Below are 11,671 nucleotides of genomic sequence, written 5' to 3'. Positions count from 1 at the left end.
ATCATCATCATCATCATCATCTTCATTTTCTAAATTTTATTTCAAGAACTTCAAATTGGTAAGTAAACTTTGTGTCTAAACTTTTGATTTGTCTAAATTCAATCTTATGGTTAGTTTCCATCTATTTAGATTGAACTTGCTAGCATAAAAGATTGAAAGAGTTATTATATAGTCTTTTTGGATGAAATTGTGGTTAGAAGTAAGTATTTGAGGTCAAAGTGTTGGAATTGTTTTTGGTATGCGAAATGGAAAGTTAAGTTCTTTGAACATGTTACTAGTCGTTATATGGAAAAGTCTTGATTATGAAACGCTATGATTTGCGGAAAATGGTAGAAAAATTGGATTTTTGTCGTTCAGGTCATGTCTCGCGCCGCGATCCCTCCAGGTCGCACCACGATGTAGTTCAAATTCAGTATCGCGCCGCGATATTTGATTCTCACGATGCGATTATTGGTGTTGTATGGTATTTTCAAAAAGACGATGACTTATGGACTTGAACTTGGCTTATATGGTATAGTAATGGAGACTACATTACGATGTCAGTGACAATGACGTTAGGAACGTGCGTCAAATAAAATGAACGTTTAAATCGCATTCATGGTCGTGGCATTCTAGGTTGATAGCTAAGTAGTTGTACGTAGGATACTTGACTTCGTGAGACTTGATCCTCACCATTCGTACTCATATCCTAGGTTTTGGATACATGTGGAGACTAGACTGCTCATTTTCTCAGACTACTCATACTATTAGCTCGTTGATCGCTAAGGTGAGTCTATGGCGCCCTTTTCCTTTTTACTTTACGCCTGAAAAGCATAACTGTTGTATACACGACTACTTTATAAATGATTTGTCTTTATCTATGCCATGAGATTTGGCTACTTAAATCGTTTGTCTTATAATTGCCATGTTGACGGCTGTCTGAAAATGTGTATATATGTCTTATGAAATTTTGATCTATATTTCATAAATACATAATGAAATAAAAAGAATGTTGCCCAAATGGTATTTCATTCGTTGAACATTTAACGTGTTACGGTTGATGTTAATGTTTACTTTTAAAACTCGAAATGTAATTAATATAGCAAAAGCCAAAAGGTTCAAACATACAAATTACAAACCTAACAAATATTGATTTATAGATTAAGGAGTACTTTATATAAACATAAAATGTACTTCGTGTTTTTTTAAGAACTAACTAAAGAACTGTTAGGTCCAGATTTACTGGACTCGCTCCAGACATAATTACTGGAGCCCTCTGAAAATGTGTCTAGAAATTATGTGAAGACCAGTGAACAACTTACTTGTATAGAAATCTTGATTCCACCAGATTTGTTCACTGGATTTCACTCCAGTCAAGATCTTTCCACTGAAGAACATTCTCACTGAAGTCGAAGACTAAAGTCTGAAGAAAGAAGTCTGACAAATAGCGGAGCTCACTGGATGACTTACCAGATCTCCTGACTGGAGTCCTTGTCAGTATTCTAGACCTTACAAGTCTGAACACTGACTACGAGGAATTGACTTTATGCCTTTACATGCCTTTAACCGGACAATCCATTTGTCTTTTGTTAAAAGCCTTACACGCATGTAAAGGTGGTTGGTTAATTAGAAGACAAGTTACTATCATGTGACTTTATTCTTGTACTTTAATCAATGCTTTTAAGGAATTAAAGTAATTTCCTTAAATGCATGTAACCATATTTGTACGGCAAAAAGAATATTATATTTATTGTTTTTGCCTATAAATACCAAGTCACATCCTCGTCCAAATCACATACTTTTGCAATTTGGTGCCTTTGCTCAAATACTCTCGATCTAAACAGTCATACTTCACAACTTTAGGTATTTCGATCAAAGAGTTTATTTAGCAAAGATTAGATCACTTGTAATTCATAGGTTGTTTAGATACTTACTTCATAATATCTTGTTCCGCAACAACCTTGTATTTTATTTAACATCAATAAATAAAATACACTTGAAAATTACATTGTGTCTCACCACTTACTTACTTGCTTATCTTTATATTGCTTAAGTACGTATTACGTTATATATATTCTTGCATTTATATTTATCGTAATACTAGTCCAATCTAGTGCTTACTTGACGTTTAATACTAGTTCTACACTTGTGGATTAAACCATTGAGTGAGGGAGTTCACAATTGGTATCAGAGCAGAAGGCTAACATACTTGCCTAGATCTGTATTCTCTCGATGGCCAACCCAGAGAATACATAAGGAAACCCTTTAAATACTGGACCTCCACCCATAAATGAATTTGAACAAACCAATGACCATGCTAACATAAATGATCTGTATTCTCTCGATGGCCAACCCAGAGAATACACATGGAAACCCTTTAAATACTGGACTTCCACCCATAAATGAATTTGAACAAACCAATGACCATGCTAACAATAATCCACCAGCACCACCTCCTATTCCTGCTTCTCCACACGTGCATGTGCACTACTCAAACACTCCTGTTCCCAAATTTAGTGGGAATGGTGATGAATTTGGCACGTGGAAAGCCAGGATGTTATTACATGTTACTGGTATTGAGAGGAATATGCTTAAAATTTTAAATGAAGGACCCTATATTCCTAGAAGTCCTCTCAATCCACTTCTTGATCCAACTGGAGCAAGATCTGGGAGGGAAAAGAGAGAGGAACATTGGTCTAAAGAGGAAAGGAGACTGGTCAATATTGACACTACCTTAAAAGTCATGATCCTCGGGGCCGATCCTGAAGCTCTAATTCCTACACTAGTGCTTTATCCTAGTGCCAAAAGCATGTGGGATGAACTAGTGAACCAGTATGAAGGTGGTGATGATACTATTGTTACCAGGAAAGTGGCTTTAAATAAGAAGTACGAGTCATTTTTTGCCCTACCCAATGAATCATTAACTAGTACCTACACTAGATTTATGTCCATCATAAACCAGTTAAGAGGGCTTGGGGTAGAGAAGGACAAGGACATACTTCTTGAAAAATTTTGTGATATTCTTCCTTCAAAATGGTCTCATATGATCGTGGTCTTGAGACAAGGTAAAACCTTGCATTCCCATACTCTGTCATCTTTGTATGGAGCCTTCAGATTCACTGAAGAGAATCAAGCCCAGAGAATTGAGGCAGAAAAAGATGTTATTAATCATACTTCTAGTAGTTCCCTGTGGTTAGTCATACTGAACCACCATGTACAACATTAATGTCTTCCGAGAATGTATTTTCTATGAAGAAGATGATGTCTGAATTAATGGATTCTGGAGTCATGAATAATATCTCTCCAGATTATGATGAAACTGATAGTGATGATCTGATGGCTATGATGGCTAAAACGTTTAACCGTTTCAAAGCCAGAGCTAACAGACCCACTGGACACACTGCACCCAGTTCTTCCACTGATAAGACCAATTTGACATGCTTTAAGTGTGGCAGAAAAGGTCATTTCATGAAAGAGTGCAAGTCCAATCAATTTGTCTCAAAATCTGGTCCATCAACTTCTTATAAAAAGCCTGATGATAGCTACAGATTAAAATACAAAAAGCTTAAGGCTCAAATTGCTCTCATGTCTGCAGAGAAAGATAATAATAAATGCATGGTGGCAAAAGAAGAATGGGTTCCCTCTGATGACTCATCAGTCGATGATGAAGAGGAAAGAGATTGTTATTATATGGCTCTAGCTGATGAAGAGCATCTGGTGAAAGAAGATGTCACATCTGGAAGATGGGTGGACATTGTCATTAAAAAGGTAATAGATTATGACAAAGAAACTGATCCTGAGTTAAAATTGGACATTGCTGAAGCTTTAAACTCTGATTTAATGTTTGTGGAAACTGTTCGTTCAGAAATGTCAAATAATTTTGAAACAGATTTTTCTGAAATGACAAACTTACAATCTAAGTTAAAAGAATTGCAAGATATTGAACTAGCTTTCAAAGCACAAGTTTTGGTTACTGAACAACTGGTCCAAGAAAAGGAAGAACTGGAAAATCTTTTATTAAAAGAAAAACATGTTATCCAGTCATGGCTTGAGACCAAGAAACCATATGATGTTGCACGTAACCAGTACCCCTCCCAAAAACGTGCATATCGGGGGGGTGATGTTAATGCTGCTGCATTAATACCTTTTGTTGACCGACTGCCTGAAGTGTTAAAACCTAGCACTATCTATGATGAACCAACAACACCCAAAACTTGTATTATTCCTCCTGTTCAATTGTTTGAGGTTAAGACTGGAGCTCCACAGATGAATGCTCCAGTCAAGAAGGTTAAGCAGAATAAACCTTTGCCTCAATCATCTTCTAAAGAACCCCAGGTTCAGAAAAAGAAGAATGTTGTTACTCCACCTAAGCCAAAAGTACAGTCAACTGGAAAGGCTATGGTGTCATCAGAAGAAAATATTTTATTAAGGCTTTAGAGTCAGTTTCAACTACTGGCTCGTCAAGTTCAAAGTTGTAATGCAAGAATTAACAATTTTGAGGGTACTTCATCTGGCCCTAAACAAAATACAAAACCTTTTTCCAAGAAAGAAAAATCAAGCACACCTATTAACAAGAAAAAGAAAAAGGTTTCAAAACTGTCAGTTCCAGTGGTGTTTACTGAGAAACCCACTATATTTGAAAGTGAAATCAACCAGATACCTGCTGGGATCCATCCTTGTGGATCCAGAGAACCCATCAGTCGATGGGTTCGCAAACCTTTAAACTAATAATCTGGTGGATGTGCAGGGCGATCGAAAGAAATATATTTGGAAATGATGGTTCAGGAAAAACTGAGGGATACGGTGTTCTGAACAATGGTCAAGTCAAATTCAGACGAGTGGCTTATGTAAATGGGTTGAAATATAATCTCATAAGTGTGAGCCAGTTGTGTGATGATGGCTACCAGGTGTTATTTAACATCTCTCAAGGCATCGTATTTAATAAGGGGTTGGAAGGTAGTATTGATTGCTCCCAAAAAAAGGAATGTGTACGTGATGGATATGGAAAGCTCTCCTTCAGAGCAGTGTTTCTATACCAAGGCTGATGAAGACACAAACTAGCTATGGCATAAAAGGTTGTCCCATTTAAATTTCAAGAATATCAACAAGTTGTCCAGAAAACAACTTGCATATGGGATACCTCCTGTCTCCTTCAAAAAGGGAAAGGCCATGTCCAGGATGTGAGATGGGGAAGCAGAAACGCACCAATTTCAAGACAAAACAGAATTTTAGCATATCTGAACCTCTTCATATGCTTCATATGGACCTCTTTGGTCCAGTGAATGTTCAGACTCGTGCTGGTAAGAAATATACCCTGGTAGTTGTTGATGAATACTCCAGATATTGTTGGGTAATATTTCTTAAATCAAAGAATGAAACTGCTGCTGAAATCATCGCTCTTATCAAGCAAATTGAACTCAAATACAAGCGAAAAGTGTGTCAGCTAAGAAGTGATAATGGAACAGAATTCCAGAATGCAACTCTGGAGAAATTCTGCACTGACACTGGCATCTCCCAGAATTTCTCATCAGCATACACACCAGAACAGAATGGGGTTGTAGAAAGAAAGAACAGAACGCTGATAGAAGTTGCCAGGAGTATGCTTGCTGAATCTTGTCTTCTTAAAATATACTGGGCTGAAGCAATTGCAACTGCTTGTCACACTCAAAATCGCTCAGTATACGTGAAGAGACACAAGAAGACATCCTATGAAATATTAAGAAATAGAAAACCAAATATTGGGTTTTTTCACGTTTTAGGATGTCCAGTATACATCCTGAACGACTCCAGTCAGTTAGGCAAATTTGATGCCAAAGCTGATGAAGGATATTTCTTAGGATATTCAGCCATTCGCAAAGCCTTCAGGGTCTACAACAAAAGACTGGAAAAGGTCCAGGAGTCAATACATGTCACATTTGATGAGTCAAATGAAGCAATCAATCAAAGGCTAACCCTTAATTCTCCCCAGAAAGTCCAATTATCATTGGTGAATCTGATCCTATCAACTACAATAAAGATTCATCTGAAGATGTTTCCAGTCATCCTGACTTGGAACCAGTGCAATTTGAAAAACCTTCCAGTAATACTTCATTCTATCCTTCAATAAGTTTCAAACTACCCTCTGAACTTGTTATTGGATCAGATGTTCGTACTACTCCTCCAGTACCAGATTCAATTGATTTTGAGCCAGTAATCCAAGAAATGCCTTTAAATGAAGAATTTCATGATGCAAATCGTGATCATACTGATGAAGATGAAGATGTGAAGTTGTCTGGCAAGATCCTACTCCAGAGAATCAATTGAACTCTTGCACTGATATTGTTGTAAGAAACAATCCTGGTCAATACTCTAAGTGGACAAAAGCTCACCCAATCAACCAGATTATCAGTGACTCCAGTAGAGGGGTTCAAACCAGAAGTGCCTCCAGTGAACAATGTTTATATGTCAGCTTCTTATCATTGATTGAACCGAAGAAGATTGACGAGGCAATGAACGACCCAAGCTGGGTGATAGCTATGCAAGAAGAGCTTCACCAGTTCGAACGAAATAAAGTTTGCAATCTGGTTCCTCCTCCAGTTGGCAAGAAAGAACCAATTGGAACCAGATGGGTCTTCAGGAATAAGGTTGATGAAGATGGTCATGTGATCAGAAATAAGGCCAGATTGGTGGCACAAGGGTACGTCTAGACAGATCTTGACTTTGAAGAATCTTTTGCACCAGTAGCAAGGTTAGAAGCCATCAGAATGTTTTTAGCCTTTGCTGCTCATCATAAGTTCAAGGTCTACCAGATGGATGTAAAAAGTACATTTTTGAATGGAGAATTAGAAGAAGAAGTTTTTGTCAAGCAACCTCCAGGCTTCATTGATGAAAAGCATCCACATTGGGTATATCATCTGGACAAGGCACTGTATGGCCTCAGACAAGCCCCTCGAGCCTGGTATGATACTCTGACCAAACACTTATCAGAAAATGGTTTCAAAAGAGGTGCAATTGACAATACCTTATTTATTCTTCGTGAAAGAGGTAATCTTCTGTTGTTACAAGTTTATGTTGATGATATTATTTTTGGTTCTACTGATGAATCTTTGTGCAAGAAATTTTCAAAAATCATGTCTTCAAAATTTGAAATTAGTTTAATGGGTGAATTAACATTTTTTCTTGGACTCCAGATTAAACAAACCAGTGATGGTATTTTTATTAATCAAGAAAAATATGTTAGAGATATTTTAAGAAAATTCGATATGAATTCTTCACCTTCAAAATCAACTCCAATTTCTGCACCTTTAACAATAGATTCAGACCCTGATGGGAAGCCAGTAAACACCACTTTCTATAGAGGCATGATTGGTTCACTAATGTATTTAACTGCCAGTAGACCAGATATAATGTTTGCAACATGTCTTTGTGCCAGATATCAATCTAACCCAAAAGAATCTCATCTGGCGGCTGTAAAGCGCATTTTGAAGTACCTTAAGGGTACTCCCAGTTTGGGTCTTTGGTATCCCAAAGGCTCAGGTTCAGATCTAATGGGTTATTCAAATTCAGATCATGTAGGTTGTAAGATAGACAGGAAATCCACAACTGGTGGATGTCATTTCCTTGGTGGCAAACTGGTGAGCTGGACCAATAAGAAGCAAACTTTAGTTTCTTTATCCACTGCTGAAGTAGAATATGTGTCTGCAGCCAGTTGTTGTGCTCAGATACTCTGGATGAAGCACCAGTTGCTTGATTATGGTATTAAGTATTCAAAGACTCCTATCTTTTGTGACAATACTAGTGCCATTGCTATCTCAAACAATCCAGTCATGCATTCCAAGACGAAACACATTGATGTCAGGTATCATTTTATTCGCGATCATGTAAGGAAAAATAATGTTGAAATCCACTTTATTCCCACTGATAAACAACTTGCTAACACTTTTACAAAACCTTTGGATGACAAAACTTTTCAAAATCTTGTCAGTGAGTTGGGAATGTTGAACCCTTAATCTGGAACCTTGTTATGAACACCTTTGTGACACTGGCAGGGTTCTTTGATTCCAGATTTATAAATCTATACCAGTAAAGCTATCGAACGCCTTTGTGATACTATCTTTGCACTGATAGATTTATGGATCACCATTCCAGGGGGAAAGACTCAGACCACATTTTTTTATATCTAAGTTTGAGGGGGAATTTATTAATTTATTTTCTCACTGGACAAATTTTTCTGAAAAGTGTTTCTAGTACCTTGTAAATGTGTCCCTCTCATTAATACTGGATAAGTTGATGTGCATGTTTGAAGTAACTTCAGTTGCTTTGTAAATGTGTCCCTCTCATTTTTTTATATTAGTTGATGTGCGTGTTTGAGGATTACCAGAATGGTCAAATCTGGGTACTTACTGGAGTGTCCCTCCAGTGTACCATTAATGCATGTTCTACTGGCCTAATCCACCAGTGAAACTGGAGTGTCCAGTCAACCCCCAGATGCATTAAAATGAGTCTTTGTGTGTCAAATCATTTCTTTTTAATACTTAAGGATAGTGCATGCCAACCTTACAAATTTTTGATCTGGACAGTTACTGTTCAGCTTGCGTGGCATGACTTTTTCAATTTAAATGATTGTTTTGTTACCTTGGGAAGACAAAAAGTGCAAATGGGTAATTTTTGTGGGCTGTCAACCGTCATACATTTATGTGTGATGGGAAACATTAAATGTGAATGTCAAAACCGATCAAAACTGTTTTGAACTTTTTCAAACTTACCGTTTTGAATTCCATTTTCTCTTTCCTCTATAAATACCCACATTTACCTTCATTTTCAGATTCATCTCGAAAAATCATTTACTCTCATATCTTCAAATTCCTTCAGTTATTTCCTTCTTCATTTACTCTCCAATCATCATCATCTCTCTTATCAAATTTCTGTTTTCAATCTTAAATTCTTTCACTTTCATTTTCATATATCTAAAATGACTCCTAAACCATCTCCTAAAAATCTTCTAGCCACAAATTATACTCCTGCTGATAATGTCAAGAAGGCATCTCATATATCTCTTTCGGCTGATGCCATTCGCATAAACATGAATAACTAGATGGCAAAACTCTCAACAAATCACACTGCAACTTCAATCATTGGAAGGTTGAACACCTTCTTCTTCAGTAGTCCACTCTATGGTGCCCTAACCCTAAATCCGGTCACAATGTATCATGAATATCTTTGTGAATTCTGGTATACTGCTGTGTACGTAGAAAGTGATGAATCCATCCACTACACATTAAAACAAGGCACCAAACACTTCACCCTTACTGTTGATTCCCTCAGAGATGCCCTGAGGATGAATTACTTTGATGAGAATGAAATGCCCATTGAGATTCCATCTGGAATCAATACCAGGGAGGTGTGCAGGTTGATGGGGCACACAGAAATAGTGGATGAGAATGGTCAGCTGCCCAGGAAGGGCACTGTATATATGAGCAGGCTGACAGATTCATGGATGTATTTCTTCACTCATCTTGTTGAGTGTTTGGGTGGCAGTTTTGGAGGTTTAGATCATATAAACCAGACACAGCTCCAGATTGCTTACTCCTTATGGAATGGGTACAGGGTGGACTTTACCCAGATCTTCTTTAATGATCTGGTGGACAGATTGAGGGTCAAGAGCAGGAAGCCCTTCATTCCATACATTCGATTTCTGTCCATCATATTCAGAAGGGCCTTGAAGAATGAGTACTCTGTAAATACAACTCATTTTTCAATGTGTGAATATCTGAAGGACCTCAACTAGTTGACCTCATCTCCTACTGAGGTCGACATTCCATCAGTGATGCTTTATCAATTCAGAATTCAAGAAGATGCAATTGCATCATCACCTGATGAGGAGGTTGCTGGTGAGCCTCATAACGATGAGAAAATTGTTGATGATGTTATTGCTGAAAGAGTGCAACCTATTTCCCAGATCGCCCCAGATCTTCAGCAGCCTGGTGTGAATATTGTTGAAATTCCACCTAACCCCACCAGGCCAAGGAATAGAACTCGTCGTCTTAGGAGAGACGGAGTTCTGGTATCAACCCTTCCTGAATCTACTCATCAAGATTCTGGAGAAATTGGTCAGGAAACTGCCCCAGTAACCACTTCCCCAGTACAAGTAGAAGGAAGTGATGAAGAAGAAAGAGGATATGGATCACCTCTTGTCATTCCAGTGGCAATCGCTGAAAGTGGGGACATCATGGCTGCTAATGGGTCCCTAATTCTTGAAGAGGTTGAGGGGGAACAAGTTAGGCAGGTTGAAGGAGAAAATCTGGAGCAGGTAGCTTAGATTGATTTAAATGTTAGGGTGGAGAATGTACAAGTAGAGGACCAGGCAGGTGGAACCGGCCCAGATTGGGATATGGTTGATTCTCCACTGTCTGTAGATAATGATTTTGATGTGAATATGAGTTTTCTGGGAGAAGAAGAAATTGATCGCACCATCCACTCTGTCTCCCAGTCAATTCTATCTGATATGCCTCCTCCACCCCCAGAAAATACACCAACAACCCTTCCAGAACAACACAACAACAACTCTTGAATCACCTTCTGCACCAGAAATTCAACATTCTGAACCACTGGCAGTCACCCAACCAACTGAAAATATCACAAGGGTGTTGCCAGTATCATCAATCACCAGAATCACCAATCCTTCCAGTGGTCTCTCCTCTTCTTCTTCAACCAAGGTCCAAGGCCTTTTTATAAGGTGGTGGACCTGGAGAGATCACTTCAGGCCTCTTCTCAGGTTATTTCTGACTTAAAAACTATAATTTCCAATAATCTTAAGTCAGAAATGAACATTTTTGCTGGAAATGAGAAGATAGTCTTTGAGAAGCTGGATGAACTTGCCATGGCAACAAATAGAAATTCTGAATCAATACAAGTTGCAGTCCAGGGAATCAAGGGGGATGTGGTGAGAAGTGTTCAGACTGCCATTCAAACTGAAGTTGCTCAACCTCTGTCAAGTCTGACTGGTGATGTTCAGAATTTGACCACCAAAATAAGCTCTCTGGAGAGCAAACCCAACCCTGGAGAAAAACTCAGTGGTCAGCACCCTCAGTGATGAAGTTGTTAGGAAGTTCAGAGGCAATATGATGAAAGAAATCACTGAGGAGGTGTCTGAAACTCTCTTTAGGAATCTCCGAGATGGGTTGTTACCTGAAGTTATGAAGATGATTGATGCCCAGTTGCCTCGCCACTTTCCTCAGGATCTTGAGATAATCAAAAAGGAAGTGATGTGGTTGAGGAAAACTATAAGCAACATTGCTCCAATGTCTGGTCGAACATTTGACTCTGCTGACAGACATAAACTTGATCAGGTGTGGAATCATCTTCAATCTGGAGATGCTTCCAAGGGGGAAGGTTCTGGTTCTGGTACAAAGACGGTTGATCTTAGGAAGAAGATCGAAGTCTGGAAGAAGGTTATTGGAGAAGATGTCACTGGTACTGAAGCCAGTGGACAAGTTGAGGAAGAGGCTGTTGATACTGATGCCAGTGAGCCAGTTTTTGAAGAGTTCCCAGATATTACTACCACAATGAAAAGTCTCAAAAGAAAGAAAGTGGCATCTGGGAACCAACAAATGAAGCAGAAGAGGAATATGTGTCTGTTGATGAGGACAAAGCAAAGAGACTGGAGCAAGAGTGCATTTTAATTGAAATTTTCAAGAAAAACTTAAAAGATGAC

This window comes from Erigeron canadensis, chromosome 9 (assembly GCF_010389155.1).
Source record: "Erigeron canadensis isolate Cc75 chromosome 9, C_canadensis_v1, whole genome shotgun sequence".
In the NCBI taxonomy this organism is placed as follows: domain Eukaryota; kingdom Viridiplantae; phylum Streptophyta; class Magnoliopsida; order Asterales; family Asteraceae; genus Erigeron; species Erigeron canadensis.
This window is presented reverse-complemented; position numbering follows the sequence as displayed.